Consider the following 24,276-nt stretch of genomic DNA (forward strand, 5'->3'; position numbering starts at 1 on the left):
TTGCTGGCAAAGCAGCATCCATGACATTAGATACACAAAGTGAGGTACATATCTATTGGCAATTAGTTAAGATTTCTCACAATTGGGCAGCTAGTTGGTGCAGTGGATAGAGCACCAGCCCTCAAGTCAGGAGGAGCTGAGTTAAAATCTGGTTTCAAACACTTAACACTTCCTAGCTGTGTGACCCTGGGCAATTGCCTCAGCAAATAAATAAATAAAGATTTATCACAACTAAGATAGAAAATAAATAATTAGAAAGTAAAGATAAGCCTTCCATTTTTCTATTTATTCAGGACAAGAGCTACTATATATACACATATATGTAATATTATATTTATATATACATTCATATATCTATGTCCAAATATGTAGACATAGATATAGTGTTCTGAGATTTACAAAGCACTTTACAAATGTAATATAATTAAAATGGGGTTCAAGAGGGCTGATATTTTCCTTTGTCTTGACCATCTAGTTGAAAATAACTTCTGATTGCCTCAGCCCACTGCAGAGCTATATGAGCAGACTCAGCAGGCAGTCCTGACCAGGAGCCTGCGCCAACAATATGCGCCATTAATTTCCATATTTGCAGCTTTGGCTGGGTCAGCCCACTGCTGCAGATGCAGCTTTTGTCCCTTCCTGACACTACTTATTTCCAAGCCAAATCCCCGATGCCCTTGAGCATTAAAGTGAGGGAGCAGAGAAGGGAGAGATAGAGTGCAAGAGAGGGTCTAAAGGAATGGTCTTACTCATAGCTGAGGGAGATGTCAGCTTTAGATGAAACAGTCTCAACATAGGATATTTTCCATGATCCTATTCAAAACTTTTGTTGAATATATTTTCCCATTTTTCATTTATTATAATATTCTGTATATTATTGGGGAAAAAAGATTTCTCTGGGTTGATTTTGCCAAATAGACATATAATTTTATTGAATATTTCAGAGACACCATTCAAGGATGCATTTTGTTTTGTCTTTTTTTTACTTTTTTTTGGGGGGGGAGTTGGGGGAATCAATAAATAATAGATACCATGGATCTCATCTTCTCTATACCTGTTGGTCACTTGGAAGACTCAAGATGTGGTCAGTTACAGAAATCATCTGTGGAAATTTACCTTTTGCTTTTTCATATTTTTTCCTCTTAGGAACTTTGTTATCAAAGTTACTGGAAAGAATGTTAATATTGAATGTGGAAACCATTATCATAAAGATTTCATGAAACCAAGAAATTTAACATAAGAATAAACAGTGGTAGATGTAATCTTTTTTTTAAAAAATTGTTTTATTTTTAATTTATGGAATAAAATAAGCATTTCCTTAACATAGTATAATAGTAAAACGATGATTGCACATAAAACTGCAAATCTTTTATGTACATCTTGTTATTCCTTTTAAAATATATGATAAAATTATCATATATGTTATTTTTCCCTGTCTCCTCCTCCCCCTGGAGAAGGCTACCATTAGACACAAATATGTATATATATATATACATATATGTAAAATTATTATATACATACTTCTATTTGTCATTTCTTTCTCTGGATGCAAATAGTATCTTTCTTCATATGTCCTTTATTGTCCATTTTTATTGCTACCAAATTATTCTTAAAACAACACTGCTATCACTGTAATAATATTCTCTTGGTTCTGATCATTTCACTCTTCATTATTTTGGGCAAGTCTTTCCATGTTTTTCCTAAGATCCATGAGCTCATCAGTTGTTGTAGTGCAGAAGGATTCTATCACAATCACATATCATAGCTTGTTCAATCATTTCCAAATTGATGGTCATTTCTGCAATTTCTATTTCTTTGCTATCACAAAGAGTGCTGCTATAAACATTAGAACATTTTAGTTCTCTTTCTTTTTCCCTAGTCATCTTTGGAAATGAACAAATATTTCTGGGCTAAAGGATATAGACAGTTTACTAATCAAATTGCTCTCTAGAATGGTTGGATGAGGTCACAATTCCACCAGCAATAAATTAGTGCCCCAATTTTTTCACATTCCCTCCAACATTTGTCACTTTCTCTTTCAATTGTTTTAGCCAATCTGGTAGTTATACTTACCAGATAGCTCAAGGTTATTTTAATTTATATTTCTCTGATGAAAAATGATTTGGAGCATTTTTTCATATGACTAGAAATTATTTTTATTCCTTTATTAGAAAACTATTCATTCATAACTTTTGACCATTTATCTATTGGGAATTGACTGATATTCTAATAAATTTGACAAAGTTCTTTATGTATTTGAGATATGACATTTATTTGGAGATAATAAAGACATTATTTGAAGAACTTGGCTATAAATTTCTCCCCACTTCTCTGTTTTCTTTCTCATCTTGGCTACATTTGTGCAAACCCTTTTTAATTTAATGTAATCAAAATTATCCATTTTACATGTAATTTTATTCTCTATCTTTTGTTTACCCATAAATTGTTCACTTATCCATAAGTCTGATAATATGCTCCATGTCCTTTTAATTTTTCTTTTGTTAAATCTCTTTTTATATCTGGGTCATGTATCTATCTATTTTGACCTTACTTGGTAAATGACTTTAAAATTTAAAAACAAATTACCTTTTTAAAAACATATTTAATTTATTTTTTTGCATGGATATCATCTTGCCATTTTATTTTTTGAAAGCAACTCCAAAACCTACACATCATGAATGTTTCTTTGCAAACTTTCTTTAGAAAATCAGAAAGCATCGGAAATGATAAGAACTGAATTTTAATTTTTTTCCTTTTCTTTAACTCAATAAATTATTTCATTGACATGAGGAAATCACAGTAAATAATTCCCTCTACCAATACAGATTATATGTAGCACAGCAAAGTTAGATGACTTGATTAGAATCATACTCCCAGAATACAGGGCTTGAATTGAGGTCTTTAATTCCAAGTCCAGTTCTTTATCGAATATATTATTGCTATTTCTGCAACACTGAAATATATCATACACACAAAGAATGAAATTGACTCTATCTGTAAAATAGAAAGGAAATGATTACAGAATGACATAGGAATGATTTCAGAATTAACTAACTGGTTGTTTGCTTTTCTGTCGGATCATTGACTGGTTATATGAAAGACAAAAACCAACACCAAAGCTGAAGAATCAATAAGGATGGGAACACGCTGCATGAAATTAAAATTGCTCCAGATGAGCTGAGGAAATAAATTGTTGTCTCTTAGGGAAAGTAGAAAATAGTAAAGTCGTGACTTCAGATCATTCTGATCAGATAAAATTGAGACCAATTCACATCATTTCTATTTCTTAGGGAAGTTTAACTGAAGTAAAACATTAGAGAGGTTGAATAAGGCCAGAGAATGCCTCAGCCAGTAAATGTTTGATCTTCCTGCCAGACTCAAAGTGATGGTAGCCAAGGGTAATGATGCAATTCATTTGCAAAATATGCTGAAGGAGGAAAACAGAAAAAAGATTCTGAGAACTTGCTTGCTTTATCTATCAGATGACCTTACCTCCTACTTTGCTGAGAAAATGGAGGTCAATAATTTTCCACAACTTAAAATCCCTTTAGATCTTCATCTCTTGTTTCCTCTTTCCTTCTAGTTTCTGAGGAAGAGATGGTCCTTCTCCTGGCCAAGGGCGAGCCCTCAGCTCATGCCATGAATCCCATCTCCCTTTTTTTCTTTAAAATGCATGCTTTCTCTTCCTCATCCCAAAACCTGTATTGAGAGGTGGGAGATTTTCTCTCCTCAAGGAGAGGCTGGATGAACTTTTGTCTTTTCTAGTGAAGTATGCTTTTTGAGTGTGCATCGGACTAAATGGCCACTGAGATCCCTTCCAAGTCCCAGAGTCTGAAATTCTATTATTTTTCATAATTCCTTGTTTATTATCCTTCTATGATGCTTAAAAACATGTCTAGGTCTGCCCCATACTTAGGAAATCTTCAATCAAGTCAATCATCCCCTCCAGGGATTGCCTTCCCTTTATAGGCAAACTCCCCCCCAAAACTGTTGACACTTGTCACCTTCATTTGTCTCCCCACTTTCTCATCTTTAGAATGAGAAAGTAATTTAGTTTACAATCTAGCTTTTGACCCCAGCACTTAACTGGAATTTTTCTTTCAGACTTTATTGATGGTGTCTTAAGTGATTAATTCTTAGTACATTTTTCTATCCTAATGCTACTTGACTTTTCTGTAACTTTTGAAACTGCTGACAGCTCTCCTAGTTTCTATTTTTTACTTTTTCTACTTTGTGGACAGCTTTCCCTTCTGTTTCTCCTTCCACACGTCCGTATGCATTTTCAAGTCTGCTTTCTTGGTAATCCACCTCCTGCCTTCTAAGGATGGTTGTCTCCCAAGTCTCTGGTCTTCTCTCTCCTCTCTCACTGCTTTGTTGATCTCTTTGCTCCCCCAAAACTCTGCTATCACCCCTATGTAGACAACTCCCCAAAATTCATATCTACCTTTAATCTCACTTTGTTCTCAACAATATCCTACCCACTTCTATCTAGCTATCCTTTTGACACCATAAAGTCAACATACGAAGAATCAAATTCATCACCTTCCCCTCTTAACCTGACCCTTTTTAGATACTGAATAAAGGAAGCTAGGAGTTCTGCTGAAGAGAACACTGGAATTAGAGTCAGGAATACCTAAAACTTAGTTCTAGGCAAATCAGGACTTCTCTCAATCAGTTTCCTCACTTGTAAAATGGAAATAATAGCATATACCAAAGTTGATGAAAGGAACAAATGCAATTATGGGTAATGTGTTCTGCACACTTTAAAGTGTTATATAAATGTTAGCTATTATTAGCACTTTCCAGTTGGTGTGCTTTGGTGGGGTTCAGTGTCTTTTTAAATCTACAGCACTGAGCCCCCACCCAATGCCTCTGCCTGTCAGACCAGATAAAATGTGGAACCAGAGAAGAAACATTTACATAAAAAAGGATGAAAAAAGTGTAAGTAATTGGACCTGATCAAAATGAGCAATTTGGGGTCCTAATTAGTCTCTGTGGATCTTCAGCATGGTAAGAAAAAGACAGATGAGTTCAAATTCATTACCCAGCTGAGAAAAATCAGTGTCAGAAACAGTTCCTGTGTAATCATTTCCTTTTCATCACCACACAGTGTCAGGGAGCATTTATTTGCCTCTCCAGAAATGGAGGCTCAAGTCATTTCTACGTCCTTCCACATCTTGGCCATCTCCACTATCCCCACTCATGAGACACAGCCTGTTTCTCACAGTCTTTATTTGTCCTCTCATTTGGGTCTAGATATAGTTTCCTGTCTCTCTACCTATTGACATAGCCAATAAGATATGCTAAAAGTGCTCCTGCTGAGTCAGAGTTCACCTTGCAGATGTCATAACACTGTAGGTTCCTACATGTTAGGAGCAGTCCTGGGGATTTCTTCCAGTGAACAAAGCTCTCTTTTATACCCCCAAATCATCATGGTAACATGGAATTTAAGCACAAGTGTACCCTTCAATACGGACATCCCCATTTTCTGTTAAGATCAGTTGGTAGATCTGCCTTCCTCTTGTCTGTCTCTCCCTACTCCAATCCATGTTGGATTACCAAAGTGATTTTCTTAAACACAGATCCATGTCACCCTCACCCTTCCCCTCCACTCATAAACTCCTGTGTTTCCTATTGCCTCTGGGATCAAATATAAAAGATTTTGTTTGACATTCAAAACTCTTCATAACCAAGCCCTCCCTTATCTTTCAGGTTTCTCACATCCTACTGCCCATTTTCTAGTTTGTATTCTTTAATCCAATGCCTCCTAGATATTCTATCAACAAGTAAAATCTCATCTTTCACTTGAATCTTTTCCCAATCTCTCTTCCTTTTCTTGGTTATTCCCAATTTATCCTATATATAGTTTATTTTGTGTATATTTGTTTGTATGTTGTCTCTCACATTAGATTATAAGTTTTTTGAGGGCAGGGACTGTCTTTTGCTTCTTTTTGTATCCCCAGGGCTTAGCACAGTGACAAGTATGTAGACACTTAAAAATGTTTATTGATTAATTAGATCCTTCATTTTTCAAAGTCCCATATCAAATTAGTCATCATATTCGGTATATTCTGCCTCCATGTCTCTTGTAATATTCCCTTCTCACCACTTACATAATCCAAACAATAATTTAGTTTCTTACTACCACTTTTCTGGATTTTTCTAATGATTTCCTAATGAATTTTCTTGCCTTTATTTCCTCCACATTTCTAACTGCCAAAATCATCTTCATAAAACATATATCTGCCTTTATCACCTCCTTATTCAAAGACCTTGGTTAGCTCACAATTGCTTCTAGGACAACTTAACAAACTCCTTAGCCTAATATGTAAGACTCCCCACACTCTGATTCCTATCTATTTTCCCAAAATTATCTCACATTTGTCCTTCAGGTATTCAGCACTCCACTCAAATTAGATTTGTAGTTGTTCCTCGAATGAAACATTCCGTATCCTATCTCCAAGCATTTGTAAAATCATTCTTTGTGCAAAGCATAGGCTTCCTCTTCTTTTTTACCTTTTATGTAGACAGATAGAATAGATAGATAAATATATATATATATAAAATACATATCTATCTAATCTATATAAATACATATAATAATAATTTCTTATCTATCTATCTATCTATCTATATTTTTCCTTCAATACCTGGATCAGGTTCCACCTTGTTAGTTCTCTCTCTCTCTCTCTCTCTCTCTCTCTCTCTCTCTCTCTCTCTCTCTCCCTCACGCGCGCACGCTTTCTCTTTCTCTCTCTTTCTCCTCTTATCAGTTCAGCTCAAAGCATTTATTAAGCTCCCTCTACTATGAGAAATTGTGGAAGGTGCTCAGAATTTCAAGACTAATACAAAATAGCACCTGATCTCAAAGAGACCATCTCTTCCAGAGACCCTCCCTCCTTCTATCTCTTTCCCAACGCAAAATATGTTATTGTTTTTTATCATTGAAACCTTAAAGCAACTAAAGTTATTCACTCCTTTGGGTTTAAGTTTTTTTTTTTTAATTTATAGTTAGTTAATTGTATATCTCTCTTTCTACTAATTGGACCTTCTTCCCACCCTTCCTTACTCATCACTATACATGAGAGACTTGAACGCATCAGGCATCTTCCCCAATGTTTGTTAAGGTATTATTGAATTGATTACTAAGCTATGATCCCAATGGGAGACACTTTAGGCTTTCAGGGGAATCATTTGGGAATAGGTGGAGCTTTAAATAATATTCATCTATTCCTCCTATGGAGGAAGTCCCCAAGTCTGCCTGTGCTAGGGATTGGTACCCTCCATGATTTCCATTTTGTTCAGGGATTCTGAGCCAGAAAGTAGGCTGTAGCGTCTCTTGGGATTAAAGTTTCTTATTGTTTTTTGGTGGGGGAGGTAGTTATCATGATTCTTTTTGGCAATCTAGTGAAGTTTATGGATCCTAATGTTTTTAATTACATAGTGTACATAGCACAACAGAAGAAACATTAAAAAAATTTAAGTTCATGGATCCCAGGTTAAGATTTCAGAAAAACCTAGAACAACTTAGATGAACTGATGCTGAGTGAAGTGAGCAGAAATAAGAGACCATTATACACAGTAACAGCAACATCGTGTAGATGATTGTTTTTGACAGAATTTGCTCTTCTCAGCAACACAATGATCAAAGACAATTATATAAGAATCATAATGGAAAATGCTAGCCACATACGGAAAAACAACTATAGAGTCTGAATAAAGATTGAAGTACACGATTTTAACTTTTTTTCTTTCTCGTGGTTTTTCCCTTTTGTTCTGATTTTTCTTTCACAATATGACTGATTTAGTAATATGTTTAATATGATTGTCTCCTATTAAACACTGACCAAAAATGGCCAAGATGAAGAACTCTAGCAGGAGTTGAATGAATGAGGAGGCAATAAAAGGGTTTTCTGCCTTGTGAGATGATCCCTTGAGGTCCCTTCCAATTCATCGATTTAGTTACTCCTATTTGGGCGGCCCCCAGAGTCCCCTTCACCTGGGCCCTCAGGGCTGGCACTACCCCTCTCATTATTTCCTTGAAATCCTTCTGCCAACCCACCCAGCCAAGCCCTCGGACTCCCACCACCCTGTATTGTTTTCTATGTGCTCCTCGCACTGGGGCTGGGGCAATTAGACTAAATCACTGTTTGGGGTGATGACATCCAGGCCGGACGGGGTCCATACCTGGGCCTCTGCCCAGGCTAGCCCATATGAGGGATGGGTCCCAGGGATGGGGGCCGGGTCCCCTCCCCTCTGCCCATTGTCTCTGACACTTCAGGACAGAACACGGGACTGGCGCAGGACTGGAAACAAGCCAGGTAGACAGTTTTGGTTAACCAGAGCCAAGATGAAACTAGGAGACACCCTTGTTTATTTATTTTTCTTTCTCTGCTATCAGTGGAATGATCTGCGTGCCTGACGGTAGCCAGAATCTGGGGGAAGATAGCCCTGGCTGGGGAGGATTGGCAAAGTTGCTGATAATTTTCGGAACTGGAGCAGCTAAGACAGGACTCCAAAGCTGAAGGAGAGCTTAAAACAGAGAACACTGAATATCAGAGGGCCGTGTCCTGCTCTTCGGGACCCCCTCGGCGCTTTTCTTGGGAGAGATTCTGGAACGGTTTGCTCCCCTGGGGAACATGAGAACACAGAACATCAGAGCTGGGAGGGACCTCGGAACCTAGAACGTTAGCACTGGAAGGGGACCTTGGAACATAAAGAATCAGAGCTGGAAAGGGCTTTCACACATTGAACGTGGGAGCCCAGAATCACAATTACTTGATAACATACAGTATAGAATACCAGAACTGGAAGAGACATGACATAGAACAGAGTGTCAGAGATGGGCCGAACCTTTACACGTAGAACAAGGCTTCAGAGCCAGAATGGGCCTTAGAATCTAGAATGTCAAGTCCTTGCTAGCTCTGAGAGTCAAAGGAGATAATATATGTTGAGTGCTTTGCAAGCCTTAGCTTGCTATGTAAATATTAGCTGTTACTCTAATTATTTGTTATTATTCTAAGAATGGGTGGTCTGATCTGTTTGCCATCTCCCGCCTCCTTGCCTGTGTACAATCGGTTGTTCCCTCTGCCCGAAACATCTTCCCTGCTCACATCTGACTCTCAGATTCCTCACTTCCTTCCCTTCAGTCAGCTAAAGTGTCATTTCTTAAAAAAAAAAAAAAAAAGTAACATCCCTGATTCCCCCCCCCCCCGTTGTTGATAGCCCCTGAAATCTCTTCATAATTATTTTAAATAATTATGTATATTTGGGTCAATTAGGTGGTGCAGTAGGTAGAGCACTGATCCTGGAGTCAGGAAGGCCCCAGACACTAGCTGTGTAACCCAGCAAGTCACTTAACTCCTGTCTGACTCAGTTTCCTCACCAGCTCCCCAAATGAGCTGGAGAAAGAAATGACCAACCACTCCGGTCAATCTGCCAGGAAAACCCCAAATGGGGTCTTGAAGAGTCAATCACTACTGAAAACAACTGAACAAGAACAATTTATATATTTCTGATCCCTCCCTTCCAGGAAAATGTAAGCTTCCTGGGAGTAAGGACTTTATAAAAAATTGTTTTGTTTTATGTATGTTGTTCCAGGAGCATCCCCTGATATTTTTATGGATTGTCTCCATGTCTGCAACATTCTTCCTCTTCTTTAAATCTCCCTCTTAATTCTGTTGTTCATTATTTCCTACTATCCTGAATCTGAATGGTTCATGTTTTTTTTGTTTGTTTGTTTGTTTGTTGTGTCCCCTATTAGATGGTGAACTCCTTGAGGGGAGCGATTGCCTTTTGCATCTGTTTGTATCCTCAGAGTTTAGCACAGTTCCTGGTTTATAGTAGGTGGTTAACAAATGTTAATTGATTAATTAGTTGTAGCCAGAGAACCTGGCTTCCAGCCCCAAATCCAAGATCTTTGATCTACCACTTCGAGTAGTACTTTGATCTACTGCCCAGCACACAGTAGGTACTTTGTAAAATGCTTGTCAAATTGAATTTTGATGGTAGGTTTCACATTATATCACATTATTTATCTGGGATTGAAGTCTGAAAATCTAGCTCTGACACCAGCTTATGACTGTAGGCAAGTTAACATGGCTCATAGGATAATAAATGGAGCATTCAATGGAGCTTAGAGACCATCTGGTGTAATCCCTTCATTTTCACAGCTGAGAAAACGTAGTCCTCAGGAGGCTAAGGGATATGATCACACAGAGAGTAAGGAAGACCTGGTCCCTGGATTTGAGCCCTAGATATTTAACTCAAATCAGTCTCCTTCCATACATCTATTTTTTTCAAGCCTTGGTTTTTTTTTTTCTGCAAAATGGACACAACAAGACTCCCACTGCCTTTCTTATAAGGTAGGTGTGAAGAAAATACTTTGCAAATCTCTAGAGCAAAATAGAAATGTGAGCTATTACAATGGTGATTTTCTGATATAACCAGAATCTCAGTGAAGGTGAAGATTAATAGCCACTGGGTAATATAAAGTCTGCTGAACACACCCATGATCCTTGAAGGAAAGACATTCCTTGAATGGGAAATAATTTTTATAAGTCTAAGATCAAAAGGACTGTATAAATGGGCATTACACGCTGGTCCACCCCCTCAGAGGAGGCAGCTAAACTGGTAGATTTTCTTCTCTGATCCTAGCGCCTCTCGGGCCCCTGGGGCATCCAAGAAAAAAGCTAATTATATTTTCCATCTCCTTCCTATACAGGAAATCTGAGGTGTGGGCCAGCTACCTAAAGCCTCAAAAGTGGTTGGAATAGACCTCAGAGAGAGGGAGATCGTGAGGATGCTAACTAGGCAGAGGAAAAGATGGCATTCAGTTCTTAGAGGGCAAGACACTCCTTTTATTCTTCATGCCCACCATCATCCTATAAGTCAAGGGGCCCTGGCTTTAGGCTCAGAAAAAGGAAGTGATTTTCCCAGTCTTTTAGTTGTTTAATTACCTCCTCAAACATCATCCCCTTCTGTCTGAACTATTGCAAATGCTTTCTAACAGAATGTGCACTAGAACTAGAATGGCCATTCAGGGGTCATTTACCCAGCCTTCTCCTCTATAGCACAGCATCCCTGACAAGTGGCTGAACGGTTTGTGTCCATCTACTTGAAGACTTCCAGCGATGGAGGGCTTGGTATCTCTTATTCTAGTTTTGGATATCAAGGAGCTAAATCCTGTTTTTCTTCAATTTCTTGCCATCATTCCTCCATCTTTTCAGGCAGGAAAAAGCCTAATTCTCTGGAGTCCAAATGTTCATGGAAGAACAGAGAGTTAATAGTTCAATTCCCACTCAACCCCACCATCAAACAAGGAAACCATCCCCAAGGGTCTATTCCAGCAGCAAAAACTCTCCCTTCTTTGATTGCCCCCTGGTGGAGATTTATAAATTCTGAGATTGCCCAAGAGCTAGGTACAATCAACATGAAACTCCTGCTAAACATTAGGAAAAAAGGGAATCAGTCATGGAACTTTAGAGTAGGAAAGGGGCTTCAGGAAGCCCATCCACCTCATTTTACAGAGGGGAAGAGAGGCCCAGAGGAGGGAAGACATAGGATTTCAGACTAGTCACATCCAGGCCTGAGGGCTCATTTGGTCCCACTCTGCAGCCCCCTAGGAGGGGCTTGTTCAGCCTCCGGTTGAAGACCTACCAGTAACCCACTACCTTCAGCCAACTTTTGGATATCTCTGTTAGAAATCTCTTCTGTCTTTCCAGAGCTAGTCAATCAAAAAACAAGCATTTATTTTATTTTATTTTTCTTTCTAGGATTTTTCCTTTATTTTTAATAGTACTTTATTCTTTTCAATTACATGTAAAGACAACTTTAAAAATTCATTTAAAAAATCTTGAATTCCAAATTTTTTTCTCTTCCCCTCTTCCTAAAATGGTAAGCACTTTGATATAGGTTTTATATGTGCAATGATTTAAAACATATTTCCATATTAGTCATGTTGTAAAAGAAGAAATAGACCAAAAGAGAAAAAATACCAAAAAAAATGAAAACAGTATGCTTTGATCTGCATTCAGAGTCCATCAGTTTTTTCTCTGGAGGTAGATAGCATTTTTCATCCTGAGTTCTTTGGAACTGTCTTGGATCATTGTATTGCTGAGAAGAGCTAAGTCATTCATTGTTGATCATCTCACAAACAACAAATACTTATTAAGTATTTTTATATATCCCACATTATATTTAGCCTTGGGAATATTAATGCAATGCAGGGTCCTGCCCTCAAGGAGTTTACAGTATAATGGGGAAAAGATAACACAGAAAAGCTTAAAAATTAAGATACTTGGGCTGAGACATGATGGAGAAAGATTCTAACTAGTCAGGAGCAGATCCCAGAAGGGAAGGAGGGAACCAACCCAACCGGCCCGACTTATCCCTCTAAAATGGAGTTTGTGGAAGGAACTGAGCATTCAGAAGAAGGGGTCTCAGAGACAGAGCGATCTTCCAGGGTGTGGAGGTCAAAGTGGAAGAATGAAGTTCTAAGGTAGAAAGGAAAGTCTTGGGAGCAAAGAATGGAGCCTGGAAAGGAATGAGAACTTCAGAAGTGATTTGCCCACGAATTAGAAAAGGAGATATTATTGTTTCCACTTTATAGATGGGGTCTTGGTGATTTGACCAGGAACACATAGCAAAAAAGTCTCAGAGCTGGGATTCAAACCCAGATTCCCCGATTCTGAATACAAAAGTCTTTCTTGCTACATCAAAGCTGAAAGTTCAAGGTCCCCTTAGGAACATCAGCCCAGTTCTTTCAGGCTGTTTTTGCAATCCTCAACAGTTTGAAGCTGCTCCAGACCTGGAAAGGAGCTGCCTGTGCCCTCATTAAAGCTGCTAGCAACAACAGCTGCCGTTATCCTCCCTGAGGTTAATAATGAATGAAAAAATGAATGGATGATGGCACAGTAGATAAGGGTACCACCCTGGAGTCAGGAAGATGAGTTTAAATCTGGCTGTAGACACTTAGTAGGTGTGTGATCCTGGGCAAGTCACTTCACCCTGTTTGCCTCAGTCTCCTCATCTGTAAAATGAACTGGAGAAGGAAAGAGCCAAGAAAACTCCAAATGGGATCATGAAGATTGGATTGTGTCTCCCACATTGGATGTGACTGAAATGGCTGAAGGACAAGAAAAAGCATCTATCCAGCACTCACTCTGTGCCAGGCTAAATACTTCCATCTCATTTAGTTCTCACAACAACAAGCATGGAAAATAGGTGCTATTATTTACAGATGAACAAATTGAAACAAGCAAAAGCTAAATGACTTGTTCAGAGTCTCATAGATGCTAAGTGTCTGAGGCTGAATTTGAATACAGGTTTTCCTCCTTCCAGGCTGTACACTACTGTGCCTTCTTGGTGCCCACCTCCACCTTTCTGATGGCCAGGAGGTAACAGGGATCATTCTGTTTATTTGTTCTCCCTTAACTGACATATGGAAATTATTCAACAGTTCTTATTATCTGTTCTCAGGCTACCAGGCTGAACCTTGGTCTATATAGTAATACATACTGAGCAAGGTTTCTTCTTTTTAATTTTTGATTTTTATTTTCTTTAGTTACATATAAAAACAATATTTCTTTTTGGTTATTACATTCTCATTCTTTTTTTACATATTTCCTTAGGAATCATGTTGGGAGAGAAAAATCAGAACAAAAGGGAAAAATTAGGAGGGAAAAAAAACAGAAGAAAAAAAAATGAACATAGCATGGGTTGATTTATATTCAGTCTCCATAGTTCTCTCTCTGGATGCAAATGACATTTTCCATCCAAAGTTTATTGGGATTGCTTTGAATCACTGAACCACAGAGAAGAAGTGTCTATCATAATTGATCATCATTCAATCTTGCTCTTGCTGTGTATAATGTATTCCTAGTTCTGCTTGTTTCTGAGCAAGGTTTCTAAATTAAAGTAACAGAATGTCAAAGCTAGGAGAATCATGGAATACCAATGCTCTTCCTCACACATAGAATGATATCTCCATCCTCAAGCTTTTGCTTAGGCTGTGCTCTCATTCTTGCTAATGAATGCCCTCTGCTCTGTCACCTCTTAGAATCCCTAGTATTCTTTCAAGCTTTACTTAAATAGCACTTTCTTTTTAAAAAATATATTAAAACTTTTTATTTATAAAACATATGAATGGGTAATTTTTCAACATTGACAATTGCATAGCCTTATGTTTCAAATTTTCTCCTCCTTCCCCCCAACCCCTCTCCTAGATGGCAGGTAGTCCAATACATGTTAAATATGTTAAAATATATATTAAATCCAATATATGTATACATTTTAAATACCACTTTCTAAAAGAGAGTTTTTCCAATCTATTCCCACCAAACTGCTTGTGCTGTTCCTCATTACCTTATATTAATTTTGTGGGCATATGTGTATACACACATACACATTTATAAATATATATTTTTACATTTTCATATATATTATAAAGTTCTATTCTGGCATCTCATCACATATGAATGTATATATGGCAGCTAAATGGTGCAGTGGATAAAGCACTGGCTCAAATATTACTAGCACTTACTAGCAGCATGATCCTAGGCAAATCATTTGCCTGCCTCAGTTTCCCCAACTATAAAATGAAGACAATAATAATAGCTATCTCCCAGGACAGTGAGAATCAAATGAAGTAATATTTGTAAAGCCTTGTACCAGGCATAGAGAAAATGCTTTATAAATTTTAGATATTAGTGTGTTTGTGAGAGAGATAAAGACAGCATATGTGTGTTTGTATAGATGTGTGCATATATACATTTTCTTTTTCATTATGAGCTTAATTTAACAGGGAAGATCTGGGGAACTCTTACTTTGTTGTATCAGAGGTCCTAATATGAGATAAAAAATGTAGTTTTCAGAGCTACACAATTGTGCTAATAGTAATATGACAATAATAATAATAATAATAATAATAATACCAAACATTTATATGGTACTTGTTATGTGTCAAGTGCTTTATAATTTTTATTTCATTTTATCTTCACAACAGCTCTAGGAGATAGGTCCATTATTATCCCCATTTTACAGATCAGAAAACTAGAATAAACAGAGGTGTTTTTTAAAATGTCTTACACAGGATCACATAGCTGTTTGTATCCCTTCTGAACTTGTTTTTGCTTCTTTTTACTTTTTTAATTAAATGTCTTTTCCTTCTTTGTCATTCACTCCTCAGAAATCCTATTACAATAAATCAGTTAAGTCAAGAAAAAAAAAAAAAAAAATCCCCGTGTTGGACGCATCTGTGAGCGTCTGTCTAGTTCTGCACCTCTGATTGCTTCCTTCTCTGCCAGGAGGCAGGAGGTCGGCTTCCCAGCAGTCTGGGGAAGTCGTGATCAGAATGCAGAAACGGTTCAAGGGCACTTTTGTTGCTGGGCTTGGGGCATAAATTGCTCTCCAGGTTCCACTGTTTTGCTGTCAGTTCCCACAAGCCTTCTCAAGTTCCTATTGATTATTTCTCACAGTACAATGTGTTCTTATATATTGCCATCCTGCTTTGCTGGGATTCTTACAAGTGTAAGATTTCCCTCCCCCAACACATCTGCATCCTCCATGTTGTCTGTGATCCAGGTGATGTAGGGCTCCTTGCGGTTTCTCCATTTCTCATTTCTGGGCATTTTCCCTGATTGTCTTCCAGGTCCTCCTCATCTCCACCTCTCAGATTTCCCTGACTTCCATTATGTCTTAGTTAAAAATTTATCCACTAAAAAAGCTTCTCTCACTCCCTTCAATGCTAGTGCCCCATCTCTATTGATTATCTCCAATTTATCCTTCATCTTGTTTGTAGATAGTTGTCTTTATGCTCTCTTCCTATTAGACCACATGCTGATGGAGAATAGGAACTTCCTTTTGCCTTTCTTTGTATCCCCACCATTTAATGTCTGGAACGTGTAATTGTTATTGTTATTGTTTCATTGCTTTTCAGTCCTGTCCAGGTCTGAAATCCTTATCCGGGATTTTTTGAGGCAAAGAAACTGGAATAGTTTGCCATTTCCTTCTCCAATGGATTAAGACAAACAGGGTTAAGTGACCTTTAGGATCACATAACCAGTAGATGTCTGAGGTTGGATTTGAACTCAGATCTTCCTGATTCTTCTATCCAGTGAGCTATCTAGTTTCCTCCTGGCACATAATAGGTGCTTAATCAATACTTATTGACTGATTAACTGCATGTAATATAATTTGTTCTGCATTCCCCAACTAATGGATATTCACATTGTTTCTAGTCTTTTGCTATGACAAAAAGTATTACTATATTTTTGTACATATGAAATCTTTTCCTCTGTCTTTTTCTTAAGTAAATTTTAATAAATATTTGTTCCTAAATTCTCTGCATTTCCCAGTGTAGCCTTTCCTGTTCCCTTTCTCTGAGAGCCATCCCTTAAAAAGAATAAAAAAAAGAGAAAACTACAATTTAGGAAAACTAACCAACATATCCAAAATGTTAACATTATATTACATTACATACATAAATACACATAAACAGTCTTCCACTTCTGCAAAAAAGTAGAAGATACTGTTTTTTCATATCCTTTCTTTGGGGACAAGCTTGATCATTAAAATTTCACAGCATTCAGTTTATTTTTTTATCATTTTTTTGTTAAAGCTTTTTTATTTTCAAAATATGTGCATAAATAATTTTTAGTTTTCATCTTTGTTAAACCTTCCAAATTCTTTCCTCCTTTTCTTTCTGTCCCCTAGATGGCAAGTAATCCAATATATGCTAAATATGTGTAATTCTTCTCTACATATTTTCACAATTATCATATAGCATCCAGTTTCGATTGTATTATGGTGGTACTTTCCATTTACATAGTTGTAGTCATGGTAACCACACTGAATTCACTAGCAAAGATACTGAGAAAGACTAAAGGCAAAAAGAAAAGGGGATGGCAGAGGATGGATAATGTCATGGAAATGATGAATATGAAGTTGGACAGACTTTATGAGATAATGGAGCATAAAAGAGACTCATGTATGATGGTCCATGGGTTCATGGTGGGCACAACAACAATCTTCCATATTCATCACTTTTTTATGGTATAAAAATGTTCCATCCCATTCACATACCATTATTTGCTCCCCCCTCCCATTTCCCAGTTGATGGATACCTACTTTGTTTACCAGCATTGCTGCAACAAAAAATATGACTAGAAATATGTTTTTGTATATGCAGATTTTTATTCTTTGGGACAAAGGTCTTGAACTTAAACTTGTAATGATATTTCTTTTTGGAGGGTGGGATATAGTTCTAAATGCTTTCCATTATTGTGCCTGTCCTTGACAATTTCTCCTCTATTCTGATTTTAATTTTTGTGTCAAGATGTATAGAATGTAAGCTTCAATGTCAGGGATTGTTTCATTTCTGTCTGTGTTCCCTGAACCTAGTATAATTATTGGAATACAGATGGTTCTTAATAAAGGCTAGTTTACTGATTGATTGATTAATGAACTAAGTAGATTTTCACTGAAAATAAGCTTGTACAGTTGAAAGAACATTGGCATTTGGGAGTTTGGCATTTATTACCAGTATGATCTTTACATATATGTGCATGTATATGTACATATATATGTATATACATGTGTATATAGGTATATACATATATATACACATATATTATTTATTTTGTTAAATATTTTCCAATTACACTAAAATATTTAACTTTCATTTTTTTGAAATTTCAAGTTCCGAGTTCTTTTCATCTCTCCCACCCCTCTCCCATCTCTTGAGAAGGAAAGCAGTAATATTGATTGCACGTGGGAAGTCATGTAAAACACATTTCTAAGTTAACATATTGCAAAAAAGAAATTGTGGGAAACTGAGATTCAGAGATAAAATAACTGTTCCACAATGACACAGCAGAACCTAGAACAGATCTCAGGTCCCCTAACTCCCAGTTTAGGGCTATTTTCACTCAACACACATTGCAGCTGGGCTCTAAACAAGGTAACAAAGCAGCCTCTGTTCTATGAACAAAGTTCATTGTACCTAGCCAAGGTTTAGCAAGCTAAGTCATTGTTTTCCACAAATAACCGGGCATGTCCTTGAGACGATTCAAGTTTTCAAATGTTTTTTTCTCTGAGTAAGGCCTTGGCAGCTTCTTTATTTGGTTATTCAAGGAGTTATATTGGGCCAAGGAAAGTGGAATGAGGTAGGGACTATGTTTGGAGCAATCTCACCATCTCTTTTTCATTATACAACCTGATAGTGTTTATAAGTAAGGGAATTGTTCTTCTATTATTCCCCAGACCTTGAGTCTTTGAGTGCAGAGGAGAGGGGAGCTTGGTCCTTTGTTCATCTATTCCCTCCCAAGAAGAAGTATGGAAGGAAGAAGAAAGGAAGGCAGAGAAGGAAGAAAGGCGAGAGGGAGGAAGGAAGGAAGGAAGGAAGAAATAAGGTAGGAAGGAAAGAAAGAAGGAAGAAAATAAGACAGGAGGGAGGAAGGAAGGAAGAAAAAAGGAAAGAAAGTAGGATGGAAAGGAGAGAGAAGGAAATATGCATTAAATAATTATTATATGGCAGACACTGTGCTGAATGCTTTAGAAATAGTATCTCATTTATCCTCACAATTAACTCTAGGAGGTAGATGTTACTATTCCCATCTTGCAGCTGAGTAAATTGAGGCAAGAAGTTAAGTGCCTTGCTTAGGGATATACAGGAAATCTCAGAGCATGGATTTGAATAAAGCTCTTCCTGACTCCGGGTCCAGTGCTCTTACTACTATATCACCTATCTGACTCCAGGCAAAAATGAGTCTTCAAATGGATTTAGGCATTCCACAAAAAGAGAGAGAGAGAGAGAGAGAGAGAGAGAGAGAGAGAGAGAGAGAGAGAGAGAGAGAGAGAGAGAAAGGCAGAGAAAGAGAGAGGGGAGGGAAAGAGGAAGAAAGGGAGGGAGGAAGAAAAGGAGAGAGGGGAGAGGGAGGAAGGGGAAAAGGAAGGAAGGAAAGAAGAAAGAAAGAGAGGGGAGGGAGGGAGGAAGGAAGGAAGGAAGGAAGGAAGGAAGGAAGGAAGGAAGGAAGGAAGGAAGGAAGGAAGGAAGGAAGGAAGGAAGGAAGGAAAGAAGGAAGGAAGAAAGGAGGAAAATTTCCCTCTACTTTTTTTTAGTTAGACTCTATCTAGGATATTATTATTTCTAATCTTGGCACTATATTGTAGGAGGGACATTGACAAACTGAAGCATGAGAGGGAACTCCAAATAGTAAAAGACTACTTGATCTTATCAGGTAACAATGGTCTTGCTACTATATCACCTAAGTTTCCCTGTGAGAGGGAAGAGGAGATAGCTTCATGAAGTTCCCCCCCAACTACTCCATTCCATTCAGCAAGAAATAATCCTTTAAAAACCCCCACCTCTGCTCGGGTCTTCTCCCATGCCTGAAAGCATCCCTTCCTTACCTGCACTGCTTGGAATTCCTTTCTTGCTTTAAGATGCAGCTTTAGCACATCTTCTCCAAGAAACCTTCCCTTTTTCCCCCAACTGCTAGCACCTTCCTTCCCCAAACACCTTGTACCTTAGCTATTTTCATTTATTCCATTGTTGTTTAGTTGCTTTAATCATATCCAACTCTTCTTGAACTATTTAGAATTTTCTTGGCAGAGATACTCAGGGGTAAGTGGCTTGCCCAGGGTCACTCAGCTAGGAAGTGTCTGAGACAGGATTCAAAATAAGGAAGCTGAGACTTCCTGACTCCACTCCTCTATGGATCTGTGCAACCTAGCTGTCCTTATTTATTATGTCCTAATTTGTCCATATTAATAATATGTCTGTATTATATATACAGAGTATATATATACTCTGTATATATATATATATATGCTTAATATCTCCCCCAAAGAGTGAAGGCACTTGGAGAGTAGAATAGAGAGATTTAGGCTTTGTACTTGTACTTCTCTTGCCTTTTCTAAAGCCTGGCACATAGTAAGTGATTAAAAAAAACAACTGTGTTAATTGATTAATTGAAAAGCAAACCATTTTATTTTAGGGGATTGTTTGAAGAATAAAAACAACAACCAAACCTTACAGGCCCCATGGGGAAGAGAAGACAAAGAGAATTACCAGGGGATGTGCAATGTGATTAGACCACCACACTGAAGAAGTGGAGGAAGAAAGAAGTACACAGTGGTAAAGAAAAATTTAATCAGTGTCTGTCCAAGACTTTTCACCAGCACTTTCCCCAGAAAACAAAAGTTCAAAGAAGATAAAAAAAACAACAACAAATGAAACACATAAACACATTACAAAGGATGGGTTGACTGGCAGGGGATATAGAGGCAAAACATTGAAATTGATGGTTAGGGACCCAGGATGGAATTCCAGCTTTCTGGAAAGTCATTTTATTCCTCTAAGTCTCAGTTTCTTCCCCCCCCACCACCACCAAAAAAAACAACAGGATTTATGCACATTGCACTCTCTGCCCTTTCAAGGCTATTGCGAAGAAAGGACTAGAAAAATGTCTGTGATTATTATTAAACTTCAAGGTCTCAAAAGGATTAGCCTGTGACCTAAAGTTCCCAGAAAATATGTTCCTAATGGATGAGATCTTAGCAGAATTGATTCTCTGATTTCATTTTGAAGTGTCCCAGAAGTTCCCCAAGCATGAGAAGGCCCTGCTTTCCCTATTTCTCAGATGGAAGAGCTAAAGGCTGGTGATTTTGCCCAGTATCATATAGTGTCAGTCTTTGTTGAAGCTGGGTGAGAACCTAGTCCCCTTTTTAAAAAGTTTTCTCAAGGAATCACTTCCAAAGTCCAGCCATTAAGAAATGCTGAATTATAGGAAGAGCCTCCCATACAATAATTTTTACCATATTTATCAAATATCACCATATTTAACCATGGGATTTTGAGAGACCAATTACAAAGCCAGACAGGAAAGAGATTCTATTCTTACTGAAGGAATGTGATCAAATTTTGGGGGCAGGAGGTGGGAGGGGATAGTTTCAATCTCCCAGGCCAATAAATTGCAGTATAATCATGAAGCAAGCCCAGAAGAGACTAGCTGTGAAGTCTGATATTGGGATGTTGGTATGATTTTCTATTACCTCTCGGGAGTACTGTAAAGTATTGCAAAGTTGGAAACTACAGCACAAAGCAAAATAATTCTTTGTACCAGTGAAGATCACTGAAGGGAACCCACAGTCAGTTGCACAGGATTTTTTAATATATGTTTCGTCATCTTGTCCTTCTATAATAAGAGAGGAGAGAGAAAAAAAGATTTAGGTAATCATAGAAACCTTTTTTCTTAAATTCACTAGTTGTGTATTTGCATCTAGAAATAGATTGGCCAGAACCCAACCCAATGCAGACATACCACTTCCACTCCTCCCTCAGACTGCAGTCACCATTTGAAATAATATCATTATTCATTTTGAGCCAAGCCTTATACTAAATAGGTATTCCTTACTAGACCATTTGGGTTGTTCTGAATTTCTTTTACTTCTATCTGTTAATTCTTACTTTAGCCCTTTGTGGACCAAGTTCAATCAGCTTCTATCTCATTTGATCCTCACAATAACCATGGAAGGTAGGTATTATTGATAGGATTCTAATTGTTGCCCCCAGCCCAAACCCAAACAAGCAGGTCAGCATGTTCTGTAACCACACCAGATGGTTACCGTACCAATTCATTTAAACGTAACACAGAAATCGGTCAAAGAGAAAGTCACATTTGAACTTGCATCTTCCTGAGTCAAGGCCCAGTGCTTTCTTAATTGCTACCTCATGACACAGAACTTTAACTGCAGCTATTGTTAACATCAGCCAAACTTTATCTGGGGAATATGGGAAGAATAGGATGGCTCCCCAGAACTCTAATTCTCCCAAAGCAGGTTTTTGCTGCTTTCATGACCTTACTTTCAACAGGTTCACCTCAGAAAATTCCCACATTTCTTCCAGAACTGCTCTCAGGTGAGAACGTTCTGCCTGAGTTATGATAAAACAAACAAACAAAAAACCATGGCAACTCACCGTAGGTGAGCAGATGGCAGAAGCCAGAAGTGCTGTTACACACTTTGGTGTCATCACATTTGAAGGTTCCAGACTGTGAGCACTCGTAGCATAAAATCGGTTTTACTGTCCCAAGAGAAGACAATGCATAACTCAGTTAATTGCTGATTTTATTTATTTCTCATTTATTCATTTCTTTATCCATCCATCCACTGACTCATTCATTCATTTAATATTCACTGAGGAGGGTTCGGTGTCAGGAACATGTCCCACCAGGGAAGATATTCTTTCTCTTTTTCTTCCTCCTCCATCTCCTTCCCCTGGAGTCCATTGTGCTTCTTGACTGCTCCCATGGTCTGAATGACCATTTCTTCTGGGGAGAATAACGGCAGATCCCCAGGGCTGACTATCCACTATCCTGGAGCTGTCATCTGGCCTGCTGATGGAATCTCAGGATTCCCAGGCCTTGCCTTAAGACTTTCGAGCCTTTCTATTTGCCCTGTAGCTGAAGTTTCCTTTACATGTAGTGTAACCCAGTTAAGAGTATCAAGTCAAGGATTGAATGCCTAATATATTCGGGGCAGTGAGCTAAATGTTGATGTGAGTTCCTTAACAAGAGGGACTGTCTTTCTTTTTCTTTTTGCATCCCTAACCCTTGGCATAGTATGCAGTACATAGTGAGTATTTTATAAATGCTTTTTCATTCATTTATAAAGTGCCTACTATGTGCAGGATCCTATTGCTTAGTGCTGAGAGATACAGTTATTTGATTCAGGTACAGTTCTTACCTTCAAGGAGCTTAATCTAATAAGTGGATACTGCACAAACACATACAATACTAGTGGATGGGACTGATTACATGCTAAGTGCCTTGGAGAGGAGTAAATAAAATGCCATCTGACATCTGAGGGGACCAACATAGGATGTCAGGAATGGCTTCGTGGGCAAGCCTCTGAACTTCCTTCTGCCTCAGTTTCCTCATCTGTAGAATAAGAGATTACAGGGACAGGCCCATCCAGGTCTACATTTTCGGTCAAAGTTGAAGTAAGGAAATTCTTTGCTATTCTCCTAGCTCTCCCTTGCTGCCATTTCTCACCTGGTTGCAGAGTAGGAAATGTGCTGAGGCTCTCCTGAAAACAGAGGGCGAGAAGCAGGACAGTCAGCAGGGCCTTCATTTCTCCAGTCGTTCCTGAAGGAGATCAGGGCAGCTCAACGCAACTTGAAGAACCTCGTGGGTCTAAGGCCATAAGGGATTTCAAAGGGATTCAGAGACGAAAAACAAATAAACAGGTACAGTTTTTGTTCAGGAGAAGCATGCAACCCAAGAGTGTGGGGTGTGGGGGCAGGTTGGGGTGGGAATATGATATGACCAAGTAATATGATATTAGAAAGAATTTGACAGGGACAAAGAAGAGCCTGTAGTGTCTGGGAGAAATGTGAGGTAGGAGAAAGCATTTGCATGTAGGGTCAGAGAGGAGCAGATCAAGGAAGGCTGCATGGAGGAGATAGGGCCTTCCCTTCCTTCTCTTCCCCCCCCCCCATCCTTTCTTCTTTTCCCTTTTCCCTCTCCATTCCCTCTTACTCCCCCCACTTTCTTCTTCTCCCCTCCCCCTCTCTATTCTCCCATTGCCACTTCCTTCCCCACCCCTTTCCCTTCCTTCTCCTCCCCTCCCCATTCTCTTTCCTACTACTTCCCCCACCCCTCCCCCGCCTTTTCTTCTCCCCTCCCCCTCTCTATTCTCCCATTGCCACTTCCTTCCCCACCCCTTTCCCTTCCTTCTCCTCCCCTCCCCATTCTCTTTCCTACTACTTCCCCCACCCCTCCCCCGCCTTTTCTTCTCCCCTCCCCCTCTCTATTCTCCCATTGCCACTTCCTTCCCCACCCCTTTCCCTTCCTTCTCCTCCCCTCCCCATTCTCTTTCCTACTACTTCCCCCACCCCTCCCCCGCCTTTTCTTCTCCCCTCCCCCTCTCTATTCTCCCATTGCCACTTCCTTCCCCACCCCTTTCCCTTCCTTCTCCTCCCCTCCCCATTCTCTTTCCTACTACTTCCCCCACCCCTCCCCCGCCTTTTCTTCTCCCCTCCCTCTCTCTATTCTCCCATTGCCACTTCCTTCCCCACCCCTTTCCCTTCCTTCTCCTCCTCCCCCTCCCCATTCTCTTTCCTTTTACTTCCCCCGCCCCTCCCCCACCCCTTTCTTCTTTTCCCCTCCCCCTCTCTATTCTCCCATTGCCACTTCCTTCCCCACCCCTTTCCCTTCCTTCTCCTCCTCCCCCTCCCTATTCTCTTTCCTTTTACTTCCCCCGCCCCTCCCCCAC

At 38.8% G+C, this 24,276-nt stretch overlaps 2 long non-coding RNA genes across 5 annotated transcripts in view; one reads left to right on the forward strand and one right to left on the reverse strand.

Moving 5' to 3' along the window:
* The window catches only part of LOC127544516 (uncharacterized), a 113,294-nt gene that overhangs the window by 51,818 nt on the left and 37,200 nt on the right, over positions 1 to 24,276 (forward strand). For 2 of the 4 annotated variants that reach the window (XR_007949461.1, XR_007949459.1), the window contains exons 2-3: positions 19,998 to 20,137; positions 23,031 to 23,248. This is a non-coding gene — a long non-coding RNA (uncharacterized LOC127544516). Of the gene's footprint in view, positions 1 to 19,026; positions 19,239 to 19,997; positions 20,138 to 23,030; positions 23,249 to 24,276 lie in introns of those variants that run through there. The other 2 variants (XR_007949460.1, XR_007949462.1) reach the window with 2 other exon arrangements.
* LOC127544517 (uncharacterized) lies at positions 20,131 to 23,009 on the reverse strand. Its single transcript, XR_007949463.1, has 2 exons — positions 21,980 to 23,009; positions 20,131 to 21,197 (listed from the first exon to the last, which is right to left on the reverse strand). It is a non-coding gene; the product is annotated as an uncharacterized LOC127544517 (long non-coding RNA).

The sequence above is a fragment of the Antechinus flavipes genome, chromosome 1, assembly GCF_016432865.1.
Source record: "Antechinus flavipes isolate AdamAnt ecotype Samford, QLD, Australia chromosome 1, AdamAnt_v2, whole genome shotgun sequence".
Lineage (NCBI taxonomy): Eukaryota > Metazoa > Chordata > Mammalia > Dasyuromorphia > Dasyuridae > Antechinus > Antechinus flavipes.